The sequence below is a fragment of the Oncorhynchus kisutch genome, linkage group LG1 (genome assembly GCF_002021735.2).
Source record: "Oncorhynchus kisutch isolate 150728-3 linkage group LG1, Okis_V2, whole genome shotgun sequence".
NCBI lineage: Eukaryota > Metazoa > Chordata > Actinopteri > Salmoniformes > Salmonidae > Oncorhynchus > Oncorhynchus kisutch.
The window spans coordinates 41805228-41833146 of NC_034174.2; the positions used below are offsets into that span (position 1 = coordinate 41805228).

The 27919-nt window shown below is 42.1% G+C and overlaps 1 long non-coding RNA gene across 1 annotated transcript; it reads left to right on the forward strand.

Annotated features, from left to right (window-relative positions):
- Positions 1–13903: 13903 nt before the first annotated feature.
- Positions 13904–17562, forward strand: LOC116376126 (uncharacterized). The gene is made up of 3 exons (XR_004211509.1): positions 13904–13925; positions 16537–16868; positions 16989–17562. It is a non-coding gene; the product is annotated as an uncharacterized LOC116376126 (long non-coding RNA).
- The last annotated feature ends 10357 nt before the right edge of the window (positions 17563–27919 follow it).

Sequence of the window (27919 nt, forward strand, 5' to 3'; positions counted from 1 at the left end):
ATTGTATTTATCATCATTAGTCATTTAGGTCAACATTGGATCATTCAGAGATCCTCACTGAACTTCTGGAGAGAGTTTGCTGCACTGAAAGTAAAGGGGCTGAATAATTTTGCACGCCCAATTTTTCAGTTTTTGATTTGTTAAAAAAGTTCGAAAGGGAGAGAGCTGGAAAGATTTTTAAAATAGGCTACATTGAGGAACTATTGTCATTCTCAATGGATGTAAAAACAGACTTTGTTTACTTGCTGTTTGAGGTGAAGACAATTACTTTGAGAAGCTCCACAGCTCATTACACGGAACCCAAACCGGCTGCGCGCGTGTGCCATCCTGCGCTATCGTATTTTGTCCCCCTACAACAAACGCGATCTAGACACGCAGGTTAAAATATCAAAACAAACTCTGAACCAATGACATTAATTTAGGGACAGGTCGAAAAGCATTAAACATGTATGGCAATTTAGCTTGTTAGCTTGCACTTGCTAGCTAATTTGTCCTATTTAGCTAGCTTGCTGTTGCTAGCTAATTTGTCCTGGGATATAAACATTGAGTTGTTATTTTACCTGAAATGCACAAGTTCCTCTACTCAATTAAATTAATCTACTCAATTAAATAATCCACACAATTAATCCACACAATAAACGGCTAAACCGATTCATTTCTAGTCATCTCTCCTCCTTCCAGGCTTTTTCATCTAGTGAACCTATATGGTGATCGGCATCTACACTTTCATAGTATTACGACGACAACCGGCAAAACAGTTAGTCTTTCAATGAGGAGATGGCATGTGGGTACCTGCTTCTATTAACCATGAGGAGATGGGAGAGGCAGAACTTTCAGTGCGATCTGTGTCAAAAATAGGAATTACTTATATTTTAGCCCTTGGCATCGCAGACGCTCGTTGGCGCACGCGAGCAGTGTGGTTGCAATAATTGAATAACATGGATTTCTACATTTATTTTGCGACGCTCGCGCACGCGACGTGTCCGGTCTGGTCAGCATGTTAGTGGTGGTGAGTTAAGACAGTCAGATCCCCAAAATGGGCACATTTATAAGCCTACATTTGCGCCCAGGCCAGGTAGCCTGGGCCTACTTCTATGCGTAATCAGGTGCATGTCCTTACTCAACATTGACAGGAGCTCTCCAAACAAAACACAATGAATAAATTAACAACTTGTAAATGGAATTAAATAAACCAAAACTTGTTTCTCACAAGTGTAGCCTAGGTTGTTCGCTCTACGAACATGTCTGCACAATGAGAACTGTAAAATACTGTTATCATAATATATTGAATACATTAACAGTTAACCCACTGTTCCTAGGCTGTCATTGTAAATAAGCATTTGTTCTTACCTGACTTGCCTAGTTAGATGTAAGCAATAGGGTGAATTTTCATTTATCTGGTTGTTTCAGATCTACACAACGGACTAGGGTATGCTTCTGGACAGGCCCTAACAATACTGGCCCAATTTAAATTTTAATTAGATTTTACTAGGAACGTCAGTTAAGAACTAATTCTTTAAAGCACATACCCTACGGATAGCCGTTATTGGGACAGTGGTTAGGGCACTCGTTATTGGTGCTCGTAGTACGGTTTGGAGACCTGCTAGCGGATATACACTACTCTCACATTCTTAGCAATATTTGATAATGTCATTATTTGGCAACCTTTATCGAAAAAACAGGCTTCTGGCAAACAGAAATTTGCAGCAAGCCAATATTTTCACATGCAAATTCGTTTTGTGGCAACTGTTGCAGTTAATGAATATGCAAATTGGAGCAGGTTTTTGGTTACTGTGTTTTAAACAGTGACATGTATCTACACAAACCAAATCACATAACTTTAAATGAACTTACTTCACAGAGAAAAAAACTATACATATTACATTTAATAAATTAACTAAAGATGTATTCAACATTTTTAACAAATAAAACATAAATCCAATACAACTTGAAATCATCAGCATGGTAATAAAGAACATAGCAAAGACTGGATATTTCCCAAATAAATTGTTTATTTAATATTTATGTGTAGCTATAATATTTACATGAGAGAAATGTGGACACTATGGGGATGTTGACCTTAGGCTCCTTTAAAGGGACTACGAACTATTTTCATGAGCAAAGTGATTTCTGAGAAATAGATTAACCAATGGAAGTTTAAAAGATAATGAACACAATTTTTATAATTAAAACAAAAAAACGAAAAAATGTAAACCAGTTCAGAACTATTGCCTTTTTGAGTGAACTTTGGATATGGCGCCCTGTGGAAGTCCTTTATCCAAAGCTTGTTGAATGCATGCATGAAACAATCAGAAAGCAAAACACAATTAGGATACCGAAAGCAATTACTGAAAATAATTTATATTTTGGCATCTTAAATATGTAGAAATAAGCCTCCCAGGTGGCGCAGTGCTAGCTGTGCCACCAGAGACTCTGGGTCTGAGCCCAGGCTCTGTCGCAGCCGCGACCGGGAGGTCCATGGGGCGATGCACAATTGGCCTAGCGTCGTCCGTGTTAGGGAGGGTTTGGCCGGTAGGGATATCCTTGTCTCATTGCGCACTAGTGACTCCTGTGATGGGCCGGGTGCAGTGCACGCTGACCAGTTCGCTTGGTGTACAGTGTTTCCTCTGACACATTGGTGTGGCTGGCTTCCGGGTTGGGTGCGCGCTGTGTTAAGAAGCAGTGCGGCTTGGCTGGGTTGTGTTTTGGAGGACGCATGGCTCTCGACCTTCATCTCTCCCGAGCCTGTACGGGAGTTGTAGCAATGAGATACCACGAAATTGGGGAGAAGATAAATAAATAAAATATAGAAATGTCCTGTAGTTATGGCAATTCATACTATTTTGCAAAATTAATTATTGTTGAAAAAAAGTATTTAAAAAAATGCTGGGTAAAAAAGAACCACATTTTGTTAATATTGACAACCCATCGTTGGGTCAATATTGGACAAACACAGCAGTTGATTAATGTATGTAATCCTTGGTTTATTTTCAGTGCCATCATAATTTCAATTTGCTTGCATATTTTTGCCTTTCTACTATTTCACCCCCTCCCTTTTCTACACAGACAATCAAAATACAATGTTGAATTTCAAATACTTCATTATTGCCTGCATTTCAGAAACATACATCACGTCAGATAATGTACAAGAATATATATATATATATTTTAAATAGCACATCTAAAAAAGCCCTATTGTCCAAATATTTCTTATTTTACAAGATAAGATTTCATAAGATGATTATTAGAATGTATTTATATTATTTAACGAATCAAACAGTCCAAACATCCGACTAAAGTGTCAGTTGAACTTGATGTGCTCAGATTGCAAATAATATCAGTCTTATCCATAATAATCTCATAATGTATACTGAACCAAAATATAAACGCAACATGTAAAATATTGGTCCCGTGTGTCATGAGATGAAATAAAATATTCACCGAAAATTTCCATACACACAAAAAGCTTTTCTCTGTGAAATGTTGTGCACACATTTCTTTACATCCCTGTTAGTGAGCACTTCTCCTTTGCCAAGATAACCCATCCACCTGACAGGTGTGGCATATCAAGAAGCTGATTAAACAGCATGATTACACAGGTTTCACCTTGTGCTGGGGACAATAAAAGGCCACTCTAAAATGTGCAGTTTTGTCACAACACAATGCCACAGATGTGTCAAGTTGAGGGAGCGTGCAATTCTTATGCTGACTGCAGGAATGTCCACCAAAGCTGTTGCCAGATAATTTAATGTACATTTCTCTACCATAAGCCGCTTCTGTTGTTTTAGAGAATTTGGCAGTATGTCCAATCAGCCTCATAACCGCAGACCATGTGTACCCACGCCAGCCCAGGACCTCCACATCTGGCTTCTTTACCTGTGGCATTGTCTGAGACCATCCACCCAGACAGCTGATGAAACTGAGGAGTATTTCTGTCTGTAATAAAGTATTTTTGGGGGGAGAAACGTATTCTGTTTGGCTGGGCCTGGCTCCCCAGTGGGTGGGCCTGGCTCCCAAGTGGGTGACCCTATGCCCTCCCAGGCCCACCTATGGCTATGCCCCTGCTCAGTCGTGATAGATTAAGGCCTAATGAATTTATTTCAGTTGACTGATTTCCTTATATACTGTAACTCAGTAAAATTGTTGAAAGTGTTGCTTGTTGCATATTGCGTGTTGCATGTTGCGTTTATATTTTTGATCAGTATAGATAGCCTACCCCCACTATACAGTATGTGTGATCTGTTGGCTAGAGTGCATGTGCCAAGACCAGAGTGGGTACATTTGCTATATAACAAAACAGTAGAGCTGAAAATGCAATTGAAACCCATTTAACTTGTATTTTTTAACGTCATCACGCACAGCCTTTTCTCTGCAAAAATCATGGAATCATCTCCGGTGGGAAAATGTGCTTATGGTTTTATGCAGATTTTAGAATGTCGCAAATTGGATGGAAATGTTCCTAATGTCTTGGAGTGTGCAGATATGAGTAACATATTTTGGAATAGTGTTTTATTCAAGGTTTACAAAATGACATTCTAATCTCCACATCAATCTCACTATGACCATCCACTATTTAAACTTAAGGGCTGCAAGTTAATAAAGGACTTTCTGGTCTCATTGAAGCTGGGTCGGAATGTCTTCCTCTTGTAAACTGGTGTTGGGATGACCACTGGCTGAAGTCTTAAAGCGATGTCAGCTTGTGTATCTGGAGAGAAGAATGTTTAGTGAATAACTTGATTGTTTCAGACTAAAAATGAATGAGCCTCTGAGGCACCACCAGCAGGATCATTTCGAAATATACCTGCACTTCTTGTGCCTGCTTCTCTCTGGGCTGGCAAAGCTACGATTTTTGTCCTTGAAGACCGATCCAGTGAGTTTCCCCGAGAAGTCCGGGTTTAAAATGTAGAAGTCCTGAGCAATCTGTAGTAAAGCAGACAATTAATTTAAAATATATTTTACAACAGATAACATATACATATCTACAAACAGTAATGGCATCACAGTTGCTCAGATCCACATGTTCCCAAAACTCCTGACTTCATAGTCTGGAATGGCTCTTTTAGGTTGTCTGCACAATGCGTTGATAATGAAGGGGGCTGTACTTTTACAGGTTGGTGCTCCTCTGTGTTTTTCTCACTCAAACACCCACAGCCACACATACTGTAGCCCCTGAGTGCCATCCCCTTCTATTACAATGGTAGGATTTTCAAATTCAAACAATGAGAGATCTCAACCCTGAAAAAAATAAACTTTTGAGAGAACCAATCAAACCCCATTGCACAATTTATTAGCGAATATTGCATTAATTAACAAACAACCTCCTTTCCAGACTAGTGTGGTTACAGCTCCCCCTGCGCTGTGAGTCATGTGGGTCGTGCCAACCAGGCTAGTTAATCACAACAAACAGAATCAAATTCAAGTCTAATGTTTTTGTACAAAATTTAACCCACCATGCATTGAGTATCCAGCAGAAGCCGATACTCTTGGACTATCTCGGACTGTCTTGGCCACATTCAGTCCGGTCCACTGAGCCCTCTGGATCGCGGTCTCCTTCATGTACTGCCGACCAGATGTTGTTCAGCCACATGGTCCTCTGGGCTGCCTTCTCAAATATGACTGTTGGGAGCACAAACTATTCAATGAATTATCAATCATTTTTAACAACGTTTTCAAAATGCACATCTTTCAACGTGCACCTGGCAAGACCCGACTACTGCTCCAGCTTGGTGTGTCCACAGTCCTATGTATTCATGTGTGTGTCCCAAGGACCTCCTCTTGTGTATAATAAAGGTGCCGTTTACAGACTACTCACTGTGTGTAAGGCTTTTATGTTATTTAACTTTAGGATATAGTCAAGCCGTCCAAAAGCAAGTGTGTTTCCTGGTCCATCTCTTCCGCTATGAAAGAGAGGGTAAAAGGGGTACATAGTCAGTTGCATAACAGAATGCATTAAACCAAAATGTGTCTTCTGACCTCAACGCAACCCCTCTGAATCAGAGAGGTCCCGGGGGGATGCCTTAATCAACATCCAGTGAGCAGTTGTTGTTGGAGGTTAACTGCCTTGCTCAAGAGCAGAACGGCATATTTTTCCACCTTGCTGGCTCAGGGATTTGAACCAGGGACCTATCAGTTACTGGGCCAACACTCTTAACCGCTAGGCTTAACTGCTAACGGGGAGAATAAAGGAATAGTTTCACCCACATTTCTAAATTAAATACTTTGAGGAAAAGGGTTGATAAGCCAGGTCAAATGATTGAGCAAAGGAAAGTGAGTGAGGAACGATCTCAATGAAAAGGGGGAAAGTGTAAAATGAACAGGGGCGGAAGTAGCTTCGAGGCAGGCCGATTCGAACCCCCGAGATGCCTGCGGGGAAATCTGCAGGGAGTGATCCATCAGCCAAAGGGTTACCAGCTACAATATTTCTGTATACTATCTGCTGCTGTTGTGCACTTGAGCAAGGCACTTTACCGCTTAGTGCCCATGAGCTGCTCCCAGCCTGTGATGTGTGTTGTATGTCAGGTTGGACACCGTGACAGGATTTCTGTGCAAATTACCAATAAAGCAAGTATGGTAAAATGAAGGCCAGATTATCTATGGTAGCTGTGCATGTAATGTACCTAGTCCCAAAGTGGCTGCATGGTTCTAAGAGGCTCTGGTGAAGTTAAGTGTAAATGAGGACTTGGTGGACTGTATATTCTTTAGGTTAGGTTTTACTTTGTGCTTGCTCCTATGTGCTGGTAAGGGCACAGATGACAGACAGGTAGGATTCCAGTTGAGGTGGCTTAATAATTCTGAAGATGCACAGGCACGGAACAGCACCACAGAGAGTATGTAGTATAGATGGGCTAAGACACTTGGTCATCTGGCAATTTGCTTCAACCAAAGTGTGTGTGTGGTCTGCAAGTAAGGAGATAAATAAGATACAATAGATAAAGATACAATGATTGAATACAATCTCCAATTCACATCACATACAGTGCCTTGCGAAAGTATTCGGCCCCCTTGAACTTTGCGAACTTTTGCCCCATTTCAGGCTTCAAACATAAAGATATAAAACTGTATTTTTTTGTGAAGAATCAACAACAAGTGGGACACAATCATGAAGTGGAATGACATTTATTGGATATTTCAAACTTTTTTAACAAATCAAAAACTGAAAAATTGGGCGTGCAAAATTATTCAGCCCCTTTACTTTCAGTGCAGCAAAACTCTCTCCAGAAGTTCAGTGAGGATCTCTGAATGATCCAATGTTGACCTAAATGACTAATGATGATAAATACAATCCACCTGTGTGTAATCAAGTCTCCGTATAAATGCACCTGCACTGTGATAGTCTCAGAGGTCCGTTAAAAGCGCAGAGAGCATCATGAAGAACAAGGAACACACCAGGCAGGTCCGAGATACTGTTGTGAAGAAGTTTAAAGCCGGATTTGGATACAAAAAGATTTCCCAAGCTTTAAACATCCCAAGGAGCACTGTGCAAGCGATAATATTGAAATGGAAAGAGTATCAGACCACTGCAAATCTACCAAGACCTGGCCGTCCCTCTAAACTTTCAGCTCATACAAGGAGAAGACTGATCAGAGATGCAGCCAAGAGGCCCATGATCACTCTGGATGAACTGCAGAGATCTACAGCTGAGGTGGGAGACTCTGTCCATAGGACAACAATCAGTCGTATATTGCACAAATCTGGCCATTATGGAAGAGTGGCAAGAAGAAAGCCATTTCTTAAAGATATCCATAAAAAGTGTTGTTTAAAGTTTGCCACAAGCCACCTGGGAGACACACCAAACACGTGGAAGAAAGTGCTTTGGTCAGATGAAACCAAAATTGAACTTTTTGGCAACAATGCAAAACGTTATGTTTGGCGTAAAAGCAACACAGCTCATCACCCTGAACACACCATCCCCACTGTCAAACATGGTGGTGGCAGCATCATGGTTTGGGCCTGCTTTTCTTCAGCAAGGACAGGGAAGATGGTTAAAATTGATGGGAAGATGGATGGAGCCAAATACAGGACCATTCTGGAAGAAAACCTGATGGAGTCTGCAAAAGACCTGAGACTGGGACGGAGATTTGTCTTCCAACAAGACAATGATCCAAAACATAAAGCAAAATCTACAATGGAATGGTTCAAAAATAAACATATCCAGGTGTTAGAATGGCCAAGTCAAAGTCCAGACATGAATCCAATCGAGAATCTGTGGAAAGAACTGAAAACTGCTGTTCACAAATGCTCTCCATCCAACCTCACTGAGCTCGAGCTGTTTTGCAAGGAGGAATGGGAAAAAAATGTCAGTCTCTCGATGTGCAAAACTGATAGAGACATACCCCAAGCGACTTACAGCTGTAATCGCAGCAAAAGGTGGCGCTACAAAGTATTAACTTAAGGGGGCTGAATAATTTTGCACGCCCAATTTTTCAGTTTTTGATTTGTTAAAAAAGTTGTCTTTCCACTTCATGATTGTGTCCCACTTGTTGTTGATTCTTCACAAAAAAATACAGTTTTATATCTTTATGTTTGAAGCCTGAAATGTGGCAAAAGGTCGCAAAGTTCAAGGGGGCCGAATACTTTCGCAAGGCACTGTAGCTCCGCCCACCGGTGAAGTGGAGCAGAGCATGCTGGGCGATCTCCAGCTCAGAGAAGAAGATCAGCTCGAGAGAAGTCAAGTGAGAGAAGTTCCAGCCATCCTTGTGTTTTCCCACCAGTTAGCTTTCATTGTGTTAGCCAAGGCCAGTGTGCGTCCTTGTTGATATGTAAGTACATACAGTACCAGTCAAAAGTTTGGACACACCTACTCATTCAAGAGTTTCTTTAATTTTTACTCTTTTCTACATTGAATAACAATAGTGAAGACATGGAATCATGCAGGAACCAAAAAAAGTGTTAAATCAAAATATATTTATTTATTATTTGAGATTCATAAAAGTAGCCACCCATTGCCTTGATGACAGCTTTGCACACTCTTGGTATTCTCTCAACCGGCTTCATGAGGAATGCTTTTCCAACAGTCTTGAAGGAGTTCCCACATATGCTTAGCACTTGTTGGTGGCTTTTCCTTCACTCTGCGGTCCGACCATCTCAATTGGGTTGAGGTCGGGTGATTGTGGAGGCCAGGTCATCTGAGGCAGCACTCTGTCACTCTCCTTGGTCAAATAGCCCTAACACAGCCTGGAGGTGTTTTGGGTCATTGTCCATTTGAAAAACAAATGGTAGTTTTACAAAGCACAAACCAGATGAGATGGTGTATCGCTGCAGAATGCTGTGGTAGCCATGCTGGTTAAGTGTGCCTTGAATTCTAAATAAATCACTGACAGTGTCACCAGCAAAGCACCCCACACCATCACACCTCCTTCTCCATGGTGCATGGTGGGAACCACACATGCCGAGATCATCTGTTCACCTGCTCTGTGTCTCACATAGACAGACGGTTGGAACCAAAAATCTCAAATTTGAACTCATCACACCAAAGGACATATTTCCACCTGTCTAATGTCCATTGCTTGTGTTTCTTGGCCGATGCAAGTCTCTTCTTCTTTTTGGTGTCTTTTAGTAGTGATTTCTGTACAGCAATTTGAACATGAAGGCCTGATTCACACAGTCTCCTCTGAACAGTTGAGATGTGTCTGTTACTTGAACTCTGTGAAGCATTTATTTGGGCTGCAATTTCTGAGGCTGGTATCTCTAAGGAACTCATCCTTTGCAGCAGAGGTAACTCTGGTTCTTCCTTTCCTGTGGTGGTCCTCGTGAGAGACAGTTTCATCATAGCGCTTGATTGTTGTTGCGACTGCACTTGAAGAAACTTTGAAAGATCTTGACATGTTCCGCATTGACTGACTTTCATGTCTTAAAGTAATGATGGACTGTCATTTCTCTTTGCTTATTTGATCTGCTCTTGCCATAATATGGACTTGGTCTTTTACCAAATAGGGCTATCTTCTGTATACTACCCCTACCTTGTCACAACACAACTGATTGGCTCAAAAGCATTAAGAAGGAAAGAAATTCCACAAACAAACTTTTAGCAAAAAAGTTTGGCACACCTGTTAATTGAAATGCATTCCAGGTGACTACATCATGAAGCTGGTTGAGAGAATGCTAAGAGTTTGCAAAGCTGTGGCTACCTTGAAGAATATAAAATCTAAAATATATTTTTCTTAGTTTAACACTTTTTTGGTTACTGATTCCATATGTGTTATTTCATAGTTTGGATGTCTTCACTATTAATCTAAAATGTAGAAAATAGTAAAAAAAATAAAGAACAACCCTTGAATGAGTAGGTGTGTCCAAACTTTTCACTGATACTGTATTTCATATCTTTCAGGTAGTTTATGTCTTAACATGCACTCTGCAACAGTTATGTCATATTTATGGTTATGCTAATTAGTAGGTTATTCTGTGAGCTTACTATTGTATGCTGGCTAGCTCTGTTTTGGTTGTCATATCACTTCGGACATTTAACCCTGTATTTGTATAGGATAATATCCCCCAGTGCATTGTTTATATGCTCTGTAATTGTATACGTGTATGGTATTACATTGTATTTCAGTGTTTAGAGGTATTCAAGTTCATTGTGCAATTGTAGCCCTGTACTGAAAATGATAGTGCTATGCTTTGTAGTACACCTGCGGCGGCACCCCTATGATCTCAAATTAGTGTAGTCACGGTCACGTTTTATTGCTCTGTATGGTCCTGCATATCATTAAGTAACTATAGTCATGTTATAGCCATGCATATTGTTTATATGTGATGTGAATTGGAGATTGTATTCAATCATTGTATCTTTATCTATTGTATCTTATTTATCTCCTTACTTGCAGACCACACACACACTTTGGTTGAAGCAAGTTGCCAGACGACCAAGTGTCTTAGCCCATCTATACTACATACTCTCTGTGGTGCTGTTCCGTGCCTGTGCATCTTCAGCATTATTAAGCCACCTCAACTGGAATCCTACCTGTCTGTCATCTGTGCCCTTACCAGCACATAGGAGCAAGCACAAAGTAAAACCTAACCTAAAGAATATACAGTCCACCAAGTCCTCATTTACACTTAACTTCACCAGAGCCTCTTAGAACCATGCAGCCACTTTGGGACTAGGTACATTACATGCACAGCTACCATAGATAATCTGGCCTTCATTTTACCATACTTGCTTTATTGGTAATTTGCACATAAATCCTGTCACAGTGTCCAACCTGACATACAACACACACATATGCGAACATTAATTTAAATATAACCATGAGAAAACCTGTAAGAAACGTTATGCTGAAGTACTGAAATTCCCACCGTAGAACGTTCTGAGGAACATATGGGTCTCAGAATGTTATGCGCTAGCTGGGTTATATCTGTCTCATCCTGCCAAAGGACATCTGCTGTTTTATCACCACATACCAGACACACCTCATTACCTCTCCTTAGACTTACCGATTGACTCAGCAGGACATGAAGAGAGGAAAATACTTAAATGATCAATTTCACACCTGGGTTGGCCTGGATCAATGTAAACGCTGTCACCCAATATTTTACTTTTTTTTTTGGCATACAAGATAAGCTTGGTTATTATGTTTGGCTTAATGTTGTAATAAATAAGTTAAATAAATGATCTTTCACTAAAGCTAAAGTTTAAAGTTTAGATAAAAGCATCTGCCAAGAGGCAAATATTATTCTAATGATATAACAATTGGTGTGAGTGAAGATAACCTTCAACACACATTTCTGATTGCTGCTCTGGGTAGAGACACCCAAAGGATTTGGTTTTATATCTGGCTTCAGTGACATCTCAACAGGACACAGTGACATGGACTTCAGACAGCCGAGACAAACTTTCTCAAGCAAGATACTATGTATCAGAATTGTAACCCTGACCAAGGGACGGAGTGCCAAAACAAATCAATTGGACAGGCATTTGATTTCCATAGGGGGCACGTTTTTTTTCCACAGGACCTGCTACACAATTTTTTCATGGGTTTTAAAATAAAGACGTAATTTAACTGTAGAAATGTTGTAGAAATTACCACCAGGGACACCTGAAGTCAATACTAAATGAATCATTGTTTATTAACAAGCTGGAGAGGTCACAGTCAAACAGATGCATAAAATACCAGTCTGAAGTGAGCTCCACCGGGGCAGTCCTGTTAGTTCTCTTATATAATGCCTACACTGACAAGTTATATTTGCATGACTTAGCTTATTCATTATTCATAATTAATTCATCATTAACGTTTGTTTCGTGTATGTGATTGATCAAAACTGCACAAGGCTTCTTCTCTCCAAGCTGAGACCTTGAAACTGAAATATTGTCGCGGATTCCCCCGGTACTGCTGCCCTTCCATGCACCAGTTCCGGAGGTCTACGTCACCGGCCTCTAGGCATCAGTGAACTGTCTCATTACACACACCTGATTCCTATTCCCCTGATTAGTAATTGTATATACAGTTGAAGTCAGAAGTTTACATACACCTTAGCCAAATACATTTTAACTCAGTTTTTCACAATTCCTGACATTTGATCCTAGTACAAATTCCCTGTCTTAGGTCAGTTAGGATCACCACTTTATTTTAAGAATGTCAGAATAATAGTAGAGAGTGATTTATTTCAGCTTTTCTTTCATCACATTCCCAGTGGGTCAGAAGTTTACATACACTCAATTAGTATTTGGTAGCATTGCCTTTAAATTGTTTAACTTGGGTCAAATGTGTCGGGTAGCCATCCACAAGCTTCCCACAATAAGTTGGGTGAATTTTGGCCCATTCCTCCTGACAGAGCTGGTGTAACTGAGTCAGATTTGTAGGCCTCCTTGCTTGCACACACTTTTTCAGTTCTGCCCAAAAATGTTCGATGGGATTGAGGTCAGGGCTTTGTGATGGCCACTCCAATACCTTGACTTTGTTGTCCTTCAGCCATTTTGCCACGATATTGGAAGTATGCTTGGGGTCATTGTCCATTTTGAAGACCATTTTGCGACCAAGCTTTAACTTCCTGACTGATGTCTTGAGATTTTGCTTCAATATATTCACATAATTTTCTGTCCTCATGAAGCCATCTATTTTGTGAAGTGCACCAGTCCCTCCTGCAGCAAAGCACCCCCACAACATGATGCTGCCACCCCTGTGCTTCACGGTTGGGATGGTGTTCACCGGCTTGCAAGCCTCCCTCTTTTTTCCTCCAACCATAACAATGGTCATTATGGCCAAACAGTTCTATTTTTGTTTCATCAGACCAGAAGACGACGATCTTTGTCCCCATGTGCAGTTGCAAACCGTAGTCCGGCGTTTATACTTGCATACTATTGATTGTACAGATGAACGTGGTACCTTCAGGTGTTTGGAAATTGCTCCCAAGGATGAACCAGACTTGTGGAGTTCTACAATTATTTTCTGAGGTCTTTGCTGATTTCTGTTGATTGTCCCATGATGTCAAGCAAAGAGGCACTGAGTTTGAAGGTAGGCCTTGAAATACATCCACAGGTACACCTTCAATTGACTCAAATTATGTCAATTAGCCAATCAGAAGCTTCTAAAGCCATGACATAATTTTCTGGAATTTTCCAAGCTGTTTAAAGGCACAGTCAACTTACTGTGTGTAAACTTCTGACCCACTGGAATTGTGATACAGTTAATTATAAGTGAAATAATCTGTCTGTAAACAATTGTTGGAAAAATTACTTGTGTCATGCACAAAGTAAATGTCCTAACCAACTTGCCAAAACTATAGTTTGGGGTATTGTCACAGATTCCCCTGGTACCCCTGCTCAATCAGTGCACCAGCTCCGGAGGTCTACGTCACCGGCCTCTAGGCATCACTTAACTGTCTCATTACGCACACCTGATTCCCTTTCCCTTGATTAGTAATTGTATATATGTGCCCTCTGTGCACCATTGTTTTGTTGGTTATTGTTCCCATGTCCGTTTAGCTCTGTGAGTACCTGTGCTTTGTTATTTCTGCTTTTGTGCTGCGTGTATGGTGTTATTACGGGTCTCATCCCGTGAATTGTTGTGCATTTGTTATTATAGGTCTCGCCCTGTGTAGTGTATTGCGGGTCTCATCCTGTGTATTTATTCGAGGTTTTACCTCGCTCTTTTGTTCGCGTTACATCCCTGTGTTTTTGTATATGTGTTTGTTTTGGGCTTCGTCCCCGTGCTTTTTCATGGCATGTTGTATATTTTGGGTGGAGTATTAAACCCCCCACCCCCATTTACAAATTCCTGCGCCTGTCTCCAATCATTTATACAATGTGACAGATATCCCTTTCCATTCTCAAAACAAATGCCAAATTGCAGACACTGATAACGAGGATTCCTCCCAGGCACGATCAATCAGTCACTTGCATGAACCCAGTCGAATTGGTTATTAGAAAAGCACAAACATAACATTTTCCTGAAGTTACAGCCAGTAATGAAGTTTTCATCTGATTGTCAAGCGAATCACTTTAAAAAGTCGGTTACCTTCAAACAATCGTACAAAATAATTCCAGCAGTCGAACAGTGTGAACCCACCAACCATGTTAAAAAATAAATGTATTTAAATTTTGTTTTAATTAATTTTTTTCTGGTGTTGCTGCAGCACCCTGAGCACCCCTACTTCCTGCGGCTATGTTACCAACTGTCCTTCAATTTGGAATGGGCTGAAACTATCTCGGAGAGAGCATCCGAGTGAGCAAAACAGCACCCCTCTGTCTTACTTTATGTATGACATGCCTTGCTCTTTTTGGCCAGACAGCATCAGATACATGGACTACACATACTGAGACAAAGGGCCACTGTTTCACTCGCTGGGATGCTTTATTTTATTCTGTGCGCATCTCTGTTAAATAAATGATCAATGGGCAAGGAGGTACGGTAGGGCATGCCAGGTCTAGGGGTGACCACATGTCCCTGATTGTGTGGGACAGTCCCGCATTTTGTCCCTTTTCCCCACAACCAAACAATCATGTACCTCAACAAATTCAAACACCCAAAAAATATTGATGTGTCCTGTATTTCAGCCAGACATTCCAACCTGTCTCTTGCAGTCAGGTTGCGCTTATGATAAAATATATATTATAAGGATGTGGTAGCTAAGCCTACTGGTCATATTAAACACTTCTCCAATTGTTGTTGAGATCTGATAATCTGCGCAGAGCAGAGAAAGACCAATTTCATAGGCAATTGTCAACCAATCCTATTTCTCAAATAATTTAGGGCTAAATTCCAGCTAAACTTGAAAAGGGCAGTAGGCCTAACTACTTACAAAAAGCACGCTTCTGATGAAGAGCTACAAAAGTAAATTGGTGTATTATACTGAAGGAGAGCCTATAACGTCCTTTCATCAAATGTGAGGCTTTCCATGCTTATTAGTTGCTCATTCAACATACAGTATTTGCTGCTACCTCATTGAATCCCATTTTAAAAGTCTCCCTAACTGTTTTACATTCCCTGAGACCAACCAGAAATGTTTCATTGGCCAAATATTTTCATAAGGCCACACATGTGGTCTCTCATTTCTACATCCCCAAATTTTGCACAAGGCAAAAGAGTAGGCTATAGGTGCACTTCAATTGCTTGTTCAGTGCAATGGACAACAGCGGTGTATTGCTGCCAGAGCCACCCATTCCTCACAAAGTAGGCCTAAAGTTGCATCAAAGCGGAATCCATGTCTTGGAAGATCACATAATGATTCATTTGTATTCTACATAACATAATCAAATACAATAGCATAGTATAACTTCACTGTTGTTACACTAAAACACCACCTAATTTCTCATGAGATGTATAGGATGGTTAGCTAAATAGTCTAAATAAATTGAATGGGCCAAAACTCAACAGCGCGTGCCAGTGGTGTGCATGTAAGTGTATGCACAGCTGTGTTCTAGAATATTGGACAGTTGGCTTTCATACATTTTGAATCAGCGCAGCTCAAGCAATTTCTCCAACTGTCAACACATTCAAATGACTAGAGGATGAGTACCAGAGCCGCGTTTGTTGGGAATTTGGGCTGTGTGTCACCCGCAGATTGTGGTCTCAGAGCCGCATAGCTACGTCAACAACATCCGTTGACTCTGGTTTACACTTCAGGCCTGTCCATAACGCTGGCCCTGATCATGACTAATGTATAATTGGCTCCAGAGGCTTCACCTTCAAAATGTGTTGGTATAAGCCTTAGACCAATGTGTGTCTTGTTCTGGATTAATCAAGCATTCTTATCTCTACTTGATTGATTAAATAACACATCTTTAATTAAATAAATCCTTTGGATATTGACTTAACTGTAACTCTCCAAGATGGTCGGAATCAAACACTAATCCCTGAGAACAGCCTTCAGGACTAGGGTTGGGTTGGACAACCTGCCTTCCTCAACGCAGTTTTACAGACAGACATATTGAGATGTTTTAGATATCATATTATAAAGCAAGAATGCTGTAGTTGTCCAGTTCGGTGGTTAAATGCAGTTCCACGGGGCCCCGCATGGTCCAAGCAAGGGGGCAGAGAGAAAAATGTGCGGTTTTATAGATAAGCTAATGCTATTTTACCTTTTTTGCCGTGAGGCTAGGTTAAAATGTTGCCAGGACCAGCAAGGGGAGTGGGCCCGATTCTTTCCTTGGGCTGAATACGCCCAGAATTCATTGTGACACTCCTCCACCGGGCTGACTCCCTTCCCGTGTGTTCTGGGTTATCAGCCAGCCCTTGATCCGTGGACTCCGAGACAGACCAAAGCTCCTGCGGTGGACGAGTGGTTCAGGCACGGTATGGAACGATGCCTCCGTGAAACTCCAGCGTGCGGTCAGAAAGAGCAGCCGGATCGCCACCTTAGTGAGGCTCCTGTGTTCCATCCTGGTGACCGCGTCTGGTTCTCTACCAGGAACCTCCCGCTCAGCCTGCCCTGTAAGAAGCTGAGTCCCCAGTTTGTGGTCCACCGTTCAAGGTCCTCCGAAGGGTCAACAAAGTAACTTACAGATTACAACTCCCCACTAACTACCGGATCTCTCATGTTTCCCTCCTCAGGCCGGTGGTTCCTGGTCCTTTGCTGATGCCGTCCCCCACGACACCCCTCCACCTCCCTTGGACATCGAGGGGAGCCCCGCCTATGCCGTCAGATCACTCCTGGACTCCCGACGTCGTGGGGGTCGGCTCCAAAACCTGGTGGACTGGGAGGGGTACGGTCTAGAGGAGAGTTGCTGAGTTCCGGTGGACGACATTCTAGATCCCAACACCATCCGAGAATTTCACCTTCGCCGTCTGGACCAGCCCGCTCTTCACCCTCGGGGCCGTCCTCCTGGCCGGCATCATCCTGCGACTGGAGCCACGTGTCTGGGGGAGGGGGGGTGTACTGTCACGTCAACTCCTGCTCCGGCGCTTGACGTCGCAGGTCTACTAACCACCGGTCCATCATTATGCACACCTGCGCCCTATCATGAGACACACCTGAACTCCATCACTACCCTGATTATTCCCCCTTTATCTAGCACTCCCTAGCATCACTCTTCAGGCAGTATTGATTCAGTTTTTATGTCCTGGCGCTTCGCTTGTTTTGTGACTCTCCATCTTCGTTATTATTAAACTCGCCATCTGCACCTGCTTCCTGACTCCCAGTGTCTGTCACAATAAAGCAAACATTATCCCTCAGGTCTAGCACAGCAAATACTTAAATTGTTCAAGCATATGTTGCAGAACAGTGAGTTGACAAGCCACTGACAAAGTTGACAACAGATAGTCTACTCAAAACAGACATATTTTGTCCTCTAAAAATCTAATTTCAATAGGCCTACAAATGTTTATAGAATATGGAAATTATCCCAAATAGAAATCCCAAATAGAAATATAATCATCCTATCATCTTTTTCAGCACTCTGACAGAGTTGATGTTAGACAAAAATCTGATGGAGTTGGGGCTTTATAGAGTTTACTTTTTAATTTGTATTTTTTAAGTGGTACACAGTAGCAAAACAAAATCTCAGTTGCTTTATGGCTCTATAACCTAATAAAATCAAAATGTATGGTGATTACAATATTGTTTGCTTAAATCTATCAAAAGTAGAGAACTTTACAGATCATGAGTGGGCTTGTTGCACAACAATGCAGACATGAATAAGGGAACCTTATGGTATAGCTGACCATGCTCATTCCTGAAGAATTTAGGATTTTAGGCAAATCTCCGGACACATGTTTTAGGAATCATAGTTTTGAGAGAGATATTATTTAAAGTCACAGAGGGCTATTGCAAGAAACTACATAAGATAATTGTTCAGTTAATATCCATTATTACTTTTTTGGAGAATTTGAAATTGTGACCCTTTGCTTTGGACAAGGGCATTTCCAGCCATAGAGTCTATTGGGAATGAATAATATTTAAGTATTTAGAAAATTCTAAAAACAAATAATTTCCTGATAAAATTCCCCTAAATGTAAATGTTGAGCTCAAGATAACGCAACAAAATCACATTTTAATTTTTTAATTTTTTTTTATTTCACCTTTATTTAACCAGGTAAGCTAGTTGAGAACAAGTTCTCATTTGCAACTGCGACCTGGCAGGGATAAAGCATAGCAGTTCGACACATACAACAACACAGAGTTATAAATGGAAAGAACAAAACATACAGTCAATAATACAGTAGAAAAAAAGAAAACAAAGTCTATATACAGTGAGTGCAAATTAGGTCAAATAAGGGAGTTAAGCAATAAATAGGCCATGGTGGCAAAGTAATTACAATATGGCAATTAAACACTGGAATGGTAGATGTGCAATATATGGATGTGCAAGTAGAGATACTGTGGTGCAAAAGGAGCAAAATAAATAAATACAGTATGGGGATGAGGTAGATAGATGGGCTGTATAAAGATGGGCTATGAACAGGTGCAGTGATCTGTGAGCTGCTCTGACAGCTGGTTCTTAAAGCTAGTGAGGGAGTGGAGAATCTCCAGCTTCAGTGATTTTTGCAGTTCGTTCCAGTCAGTGGCAGCAGAGAACTGGAAGAAAAGGCGACCAAAGGAGGAATTGGCTTTGGGGGTGACCAGTGAGATATACCTGCTAGAGCGCGTGCTACGAGTGGGTGCTGCTATGGTGACCAGCGAGCTGAGATAAGGTGGGTCTTTACCTAGCAGATACTTGTAGATAACCTGTAGCCAGTGGGTTTGGCGACGAGTAAGAAGCGAGGGCCAGCCAACGAGAGCGTTCAGTTCGCAGTGGTGAGTAGTGTATGGGGCTTTGGTGGCAATACGAATGGCACTGTGATAGACTACATCCAGTTTGCTGAGTAGAGTGTTGGAGGCTATTTTATAGATGACATCGTCGAAGTCAAGGATCGGTAGGATTGTCAGTTTTACGAGGGTATGTTTGGCAGGATGAGTGAAGGAAGCTTTGTTGTGAAATTTTTGATTGGAGATGCTTAATGTGAGTCTGGAATGAGAGTATACAGTCTAGCCAGACACCTAGATATTTGTAGTTATCCACGTATTCTAAGTCAGAGCCGTCCAGAGTAGTGATGCTGGATGGGCGGGCAGGTGCGGGCAATGATCGGTTGAATAGCATGCATTTAGTTTTATTTGCGTTTAAGAGCAGTTGGAGTCCACGGGAGGAGTGTTGTATGGAATTGAAGCTCGTCTGGAGGTTAGTTAACACAGTGTCCAAAGAAGGGCCAGAAGTATACCGAATGGTGTCGTCTGCGTAGAGGTGGATCAGAGAATCACCAGCAGCAAGAGCGACATCATTGATGTTTACAGAGAAGAGAGTCGGCCCGAGAATTGAACCCTGTGGCACCCCCATAGAGACTGCCAGAGGCCCGGACAACAGGCCCTCCGATTTGACCACTGAACTCTATCAGAGAAGTAGTTGGTGAACCAGGCGAGGCAATCATTTGAGAAACCAAGGCTGTTGAGTCTGCCAATAAGAATGTGGTGATTGACAGAGTCGAAAGTCTTGGCCAGGTCGATGAATACGGCTGCACATTAATGTCTCTTATCGATGGCGGTTATGATATCATTAAGGACATTAAGCGTAGCTGAGGTGCACCCATGACCAGCTCGGAAACCAGATAGCATAGCGGAGAAGGTACGATGTGATTCAAAATGGTCAGTAATCTGTTTGTTAACTTGGCTTTCGAAGACCTTAGAGATGCAGGGCAGGATAGATATAGGTCTGTAGCAGTTTGTGTCTAGAGTGAATTTGTTCGAGAAGTTCGAGAACAAAAAACATTCCCTGCAGGACAAGGATTGTGCCTGATTTTCGAGAAAACCTGAGCTAATTTTCTGCTATTCTACATGTTTTGCCATGAGTCAGAGAGAAAATGTTGCAGTTTTAACACACATTTCCTGGCTTATGACATGCTCATTTACTATCTGGGGGGCCCAACCTCCGGGTTCTGCGTGGGTCCCTAACGCCAGTGGTCCAATTCCTAGACCTTTTCTGTCAGACACTAACTGTATGATAACTTCTGCACTCTCAAGACTCTTATCTTCAATTAGCAGCTGCAAAAACTCCCAAATTAAAATGAATACAGCTGTTAGGATTGAGTCCTATTGATTTGCCCTGATGATGATGAAGTATTATGTTGAACACATTGACAATATGTTGAACTGCTATGAGACTTGTGTGCTATTAGGTTGAATTCGTTTAGAAGGATGTGTGTTGACATACTAGTTGGCAAAAGGAGAGCAATAGTAACTGTACAGATGTAGGGTCTTAATTTGATCACTCTGTTGCATGAGAACTTTCCTGCAACGCAGGAAGAATGAATCGCAAGTAGAGTGATTGATACAACGTCTGTGAAAGCCATATCAACGCAAATGCTGCACAGCAAATGCAGACACCAGATTGACCATTCAGCGCCTTTTACTCCCACCTTTTATTCCATCTCAGATGAAGTTGCATTCACAGGGACTATCCAATTAGCTGTCAGATTCCTCTTGTCAAATTCTACAAAATATGCCGTGGGAGAAATTGCCTACATTTAATAAAAAATCCTGAAGACAAGTTTAATATTTCAAGACAAGTAATATGCATACAGGATGTTTATTGTTCTTGCAAAGACCGGAGCCATAGTGTGTTTTGTAAATAGACACCCCATGGTTTTAAACCAGCCATACTAAATGGTCATACAAAATGACTTCCAAAACTAGCAGCTAAAATCTATCATGTTACTTTGAATGACAGTTGAATAAGTAAGCTATACCTCTGTGTCAATTCCCAGCAGCTAAACTGGGTGCCTCAAGCACCACAGCACTACAGGGGTGCAATCTAAACATAATATAGGCTGGAAATGAAAACCTTAGTTTGGACATCGGAGTTCAAACTTGGCTTGAAAATACATGCCAAAAAAATACTGCGCACTTAGATAAATTGGGAAAATATTTAAGATTAGGCCTACAGTTGAAGTCGGAAGTTTACATACACCTTAGCCAAATACGGTCACGGCAGATTTCCTCCTCTTCCTCTGAAGAGGTGAAACAAGGATCGGACCAATATGCGGCGTGGTAGGTGTCCATGTTTTAATAGGGAAAACTGAACATGAACACAAATACAAAATAACAAAGTGAACTGGCAACGAAACAGTCCCGTGTGGCACAAACACAGACACAGGAAACAACCTGGGTGGGCATCTGCCCGCTGTGGCGGCTCTGGCGCAGGACGTGGACCCCACTCCACCATAGTCTTTGTCCGCTTTAGTCTCCTCCTAGGAACAGCGACCCTCGCTGCCGACCTTGGATTGGCAACCCTACAAAAGGGCCCCACTGGACTAAACAAACTCCTCCGGACTGAGGGGCAGCTCCGGACTGAGGGGTAGCTCAGGACGGAGGGGTAGCTCAGGACTGAGGGGTAGCTCAGGACCGAGAGGTAGCTCAGGACCGAGAGGTAGCTCAGGACCGAGAGATAGCTCAGGCTTGTTGACGGCTCTGACAGCTTCTGGCTGACTGATGGCTCTGACAGCTCCTGGCTGAATGGCGGCTCTGGCAGCTCCTGGCTGAATGGCGGCTCTGGCAGCTCCTGGCTGAAGGGCGGCTCTGGCAGATCCTGGCTGAAGGGCGGCTCTGGCAGATCCTGGCTGAATGGCGGCTCTGGCAGATCCTGGCTGAATGGCGGCTCTGGCAGATCCTGGCTGAATGGCGGCTCTGGCAGATCCTGGCTGAATGGCGGCTCTGGAAGATCCTGGCTGACTGGCGGCTCTGGAGGATCCTGGCAGACTGGAGACTCTAGCAGCTCTGGACAGGCGGGAGACTCTAGCAGCTCTGGACAGGAGGCGGGAGACTCTAGCAGCTCTGGACAGGCGGGAGACTCTAGCAGCTCTGGACAGGCGGGAGACTCTAGCAGCTCTGGACAGGCGGGAGACTCTAGCAACTCTGGACAGGCGGGAGACTCTAGCAGCTCTGGACAGGCGGGAGACTCTAGCAGCTCTGGAGAGACGGGAGAATCTAGCGGTGCTGGAGAGGAGGAAGGCTCTAGCAGCGCTGGACAGGCGGGAGCACCTGTAGACAAAGGACAGAGAGACAGCCTGGTGCGGGGGGCTGCCACCGGAGGGCTGGTGTGTGGAGGTGGCACTGGATAGACCGGACCGTGAAGGTGCACTGGAGCTCTTGAGCACCGAGCCTGCCCAACCTTACCTGGTTCGATGCCCACTCTAGCCCGGCCGATACGAGGAGCTGGAATGTACCGCACCGGGCTATGCACCCGCACTGGAGACACCGTGCGCTCCACAGCATAACACAGTGCCTGCCCGGTACCTCTTGCTCTCCGGTTATCCGGGTAGCCGGAAAGTAGAGCATTGCAGTAGTCTAACCTAGAAGTGACAAAAGCATGGATTAATTTTTCTGCATCATTTTTGGACAGAAAGTTTCTGATTTTTGCAATGTTACGTAGATGGAAAAAAGCTGTCCTTGAAACAGTCTTGATATGTTCTTCAAAAGAGAGATCAGGGTCCAGTGTAATGCCGAGGTCCTTCACAGTTTTATTTGAGACGACTGTACAACCATTAAGATTAATTGTCAGATTCAACAGAAAATCTCTTTGTTTCTTGGGACCTAGAACAAGCATCTCTGTTTTGTCCGAGTTTAAAAGTAGAAAGTTTGCAGCCATCCACCTCCTTATATCTGAAACACATGCTTCTACTGAGGGCAATTTTGGGGCTTCACCATGTTTCATTGAAATGTACAGCTGTTTGTCATCCGCATAGCAGTGAAAGTTAAAATTATGTTTTCGAATGACATCCCCAAGAGGTCAAATATATAGTGAAAACAATAGTGGTCCTAAAACGGAACCTTGAGGAACACCAAAATTTACAGTTGATTTGTCAGAGGACAAACTATTCACAGAGACAAACTGATATCTTTCCGACAGATAAGATCTAAACCAGGCCAGAACTTGTCCGTGTGGTCCAATTTGGGTTTCCAATCTCTCCAAAAGAATGTGGTGATCGATGGTATCAAAAGCAGCACTAAGGTCTAGGAGCACGAGGACAGATGCAGAGCCTCGGTCTGATGCCATTAAAAGGTAATTTACCACCTTCACAAGTGCAGTCTCAGTGCTATGGTGGGGTCTAAAACCAGACTGAAGCATTTCGTATGCATTGTTTGTCTTCAGGAAGGCAGTGAGTTGCTGCGCAGTGAGTTTCTGCGTAACAGATACGGCCACTATCTTGCTGAAACATTGCATACTCTGTTAAAGCTCCCCAAAGCACACACATACCTGGGTTTCTCCTCTTTTCAGTTCACTGCAGCTAGAATGGAATGAGCTGCAAAAAAACTCTAACTACATTCTAATCATGGACACTCTTACTGACACTTGTGGCTGCTTTGTGTGATGTATTGTTGTCTCTACCTTTTTTCCCTTTGTGCTGTTGTCTGTGCCCATTCATGTTTGTACCATGTTTGTGCTGCTACCATGTTATGCTGCTGCCATGTTGTGTTGCTACCGTGTTGGTCATGTTGTGTTGCTACCATGCTGTGTTGTCATGTGTTGCTGCCATGCTGTGTTGTTGTCTTAGGTCTCTCATTATGTAGCGTTGTGATATCTCTCTTGTCATGATGTATGTTTTCACCAACATTTTTATTCTTAATCCCAGCCCCTGTCGCTGCAGGAGGCCTTTTGCCTCTTGGCAGGCCATAATTGTGAATAATAATTTGTTCTTAACTGACTTGCCTAGTTAAATAAAGGCTAAATAGAAAAAGTTAAATATATAGATACAGTACCAGTCAAAAGTTTGGACACCCCTACACATTCAAGGGTTTTTCTTAATTTTTATTATTTTCTACATTGTAGAATATTTTATTTTATTTATTTATTTTACCTTTATTTAACCAGGTAGGCAAGTTGAGAACAAGTTCTCATTTACAATTGCGACCTGGCCAAGATAAAGCAAAGCAGTTCGACAGATAAAACGACACAGAGTTACACATGGAGTAAAAACAAACATACAGTCAATAATGCAGTATAAACAAGTCTATATACAATGTGAGCAAATGAGGTGAGAAGGGAGGTAAAGGCAAAAAAAGGCCATGATGGCAAAGTAAATACAATATAGCAAGTAAAATACTGGAATGGTAGTTTTGCAATGGAAGAATGTGCAAAGTAGAAATAAAAAAATAATGGGGTGCAAAGGAGCAAAATAAATAAATAAATAAAAATTAAATACAGTTGGGAAAGAGGTAGTTGTTTGGGCTAAATTATAGGTGGGCTATGTACAGGTGCAGTAATCTGTGAGCTGCTCTGACAGTTGGTGCTTAAAGCTAGTGAGGGAGATAAGTGTTTCCAGTTTCAGAGATTTTTGTAGTTCGTTCCAGTCATTGGCAGCAGAGAACTGGAAGGAGAGGCGGCCAAAGAAAGAATTGGTCTTGGGGGTGACTAGAGAGATATACCTGCTGGAGCGTGTGCTACAGGTGGGAGATGCTATGGTGACCAGCGAGCTGAGATAAGGGGGGACTTTACCTAGCAGGGTCTTGTAGATGACATGGAGCCAGTGGGTTTGGCGACGAGTATGAAGCGAGGGCCAGCCAACGAGAGTGTACAGGTCGCAATGGTGCTTAGTATATGGGGCTTTGGTAGTGAATAGTGAAGACATCAACACTATGAAATAACACATATGGAATCATGTAGTGACCAAAAAACTGTTAAACAAATCAAAATATATTTTTTATTTTAGATTCTTAAAAGCAGCCACCCTTTGCCTTGATGACAGCTTTGCACACTCTTGGCATTCTCTCAACCAGCTTCATGAGGAATGCTTTTCCAACAGTCTTGAAGGAGTTCCCACATATGCTGGGCACTTGTGGGCTGCTTTTCCTTGACTCCAACTCATTCCAAAACATCTCAATTGGGTTGAGGTCGGGTGATTGTGGAGGCCTGGTCATCTGATGCAGCACTCCATCACTCTCCTTCTTGGCCAAATAGCCCTTACACAGCCTGAAGGTGTGTGCTGGGTTATTGTCCTGTTAAAAAACAAATGATAGTCCCACTAAGCGCAAACCAGATGGATTTGTGTTTGCCCCACCAAGATGTACATGTTAAAATTACCACTGCACACCACACATAACAACAATAATTGTGCATCTGTCTGTCCCATGTCTGTGAATGGTTGAATTGCTCCTTATCATTCAGGTATCCAATAGCATTGAGAGTGTGTTTACATACAGAAGCTTACAACACGGCTGTTGTACATTTCTGTCTGACTTGTACAGACATAGCCTATATTATCACACATGTCCTGTAAGACACGTCCTGTACTGTCATCTAGTGGACTCAGCGGGTCAGCGTAACCAAAAGACATGCTAAACTACAAACCTCCTCCCCCACCCTTTTATTTTACCTGATACTTACTAATTACTTATAAATTAAATGGTAAACTAATAATGATACTAACCTAATAATTATATGATCAAAACATAATGTTTTCTGGGCATCAATTAAAACAAGCACTAGATAATTGCTATTTGTGTATTTGGAAGTAAGTGCCGGAAATAATGTATTGTAACCAAATAATACCCTAGTAAACATTAGTTCAACAACTGAAAGATGACTGTAAAATAAGGAAGTGCAACAACCACATCTCTAGTATATTTTTCATATTCAAATCATATTCAAATGAATTGTTCATGCCACTGATAAATACACTGAGATTTGAATAGACATTTGCTTACTGTTCATGTAGAATGGCTGTGAGACAAACTTACAGACTTTGTCATATTAAATTGCAAAGTATTATTATGGGTCGATTGTGTAATATATATTATATAGTTATTCATCAAATATTTCTCCACTACAGTGTTATTAACTATAACTACCTTTTATTACATGTGTTATTAACTTGTATTATCCGTGTTAACTGTTATAACCTGTTATTAACTGTTATTCATATATTATTAACTCTAAAAGTGTCAACTGGGGGTACATTTTTACCCTACGGGCCGCTGCCAAAAAGGACCATTTTGAAAGCATTTTTTAAATCCTTTTTTAGGACTTTGTAATCAAACAATTTACCAACAAAAACTATTTGCGATAATTTCTGTGTTAATATGGAGGAATGTAAAACAATCTCCCTTTTGTATAGTACTATGCTGAAAAAATTTACTTTGAGATAAAATAACCAAACTTCGCATAGAGGTAGATGTACACTAGTACAAAAGTATGTGGACACCTGCACGTCGAACATCTCATTCCAAAATCATGGGCATTCATATGGAGTTGGTCCCCCCTTTGCTGCTATAACAGCCTCCACTCTTCTGGGAAAGCTTTCCACTAGATGTTGGAACATTGCTGCAGGGACTTGCTTCCTTTCAGCCATAAGAGCATTAGTGAGGTTGAGCACTGATGTTGGGATATTAGGCTTGGCTCGCAGTCGGCGTTCCAATTCATCCCAAAGGTGTTCAATGGGGTTGAGGTTAAAGCTCTGTGCAGGCCAGTCATGTTCTTCTACACCGATCTCGGCAAACCATTTCTGTATGGACCTCGCTTTGTGCACGAGGGCATTCTCATGCTGAAACAGGAAAGGGCCTTCCCCAAACTGTTGCCACAAAGTTGGAAGAACAGAATCGTCTATAATATCATTTTTTGCTGTAGCATTAAGACTTCCCTTCACCTAGTCCAAACCATGAAAAACAGCCCCAGACCATTATTCCTCCTCCACCAAACTTTACAGTTAGCACTATGCATTCGGGCAGGTAGCATTCTCCTGGCATCCGCCAAACCAAGATTTGTCCGTCAGACTGCCAGATGGTGATGCGCGATTCATCATTTCAGAGAATGTGTTTCCACTGCTCCAGAGTCCAATGGCGGCAAGCTTTACACCACTCCAGCCGATGCTTGGCATTGCGCATGATCTTAGGCTTGTGGCAGTTGCTCGGCCATGGAAACCCATTTCATGAAGCTCCCGACGAACAGTTCTTGTGCTGACGTTGCTTTCAGAGGCAGTTTGGAACTGGGTAGTGAGTGTTGCAACCGAGGACAGATGATTTTTACCCGCTACGTGCTTCAGCACTCGGCGGTCCTGTTCTGTGAGCTTGTGTGGCCTACCACTTTGTGGCTGAGCCGTTGTTGCTCCTAGACATTTCCACTTCACAATAACAGCTGACCGGGGCAGCTCTAGCAGGGCAAAAATTTTACGAACTGACTTGTTGGAAAAGTGGCATCCTATGACGGTGCCACGTTGAAAGTCACTGAGCTCTTCAGTACGTGCCATTCCATTACCAATGTTTGTCTATGGAGATTGCATGGCTGTGTGCTCGATTTGTACACCTGTAAGCAACGGCTGTGGCTGAAATAGCCGAATCCACTAATTTAAAGGGTTGTCCACATACCCTACATGGCCAAAAGAATGTATCACTAAAAAGTAATAGATATTTATTTTTTACGACAATAACACTGTTTTACAATTCAGGAAGACTGTTTTGAGATAAACACACCAAATCTGTCACAGAGCTAGATTTATGGAGAAAAGGAGAGTGAAATCTAGCT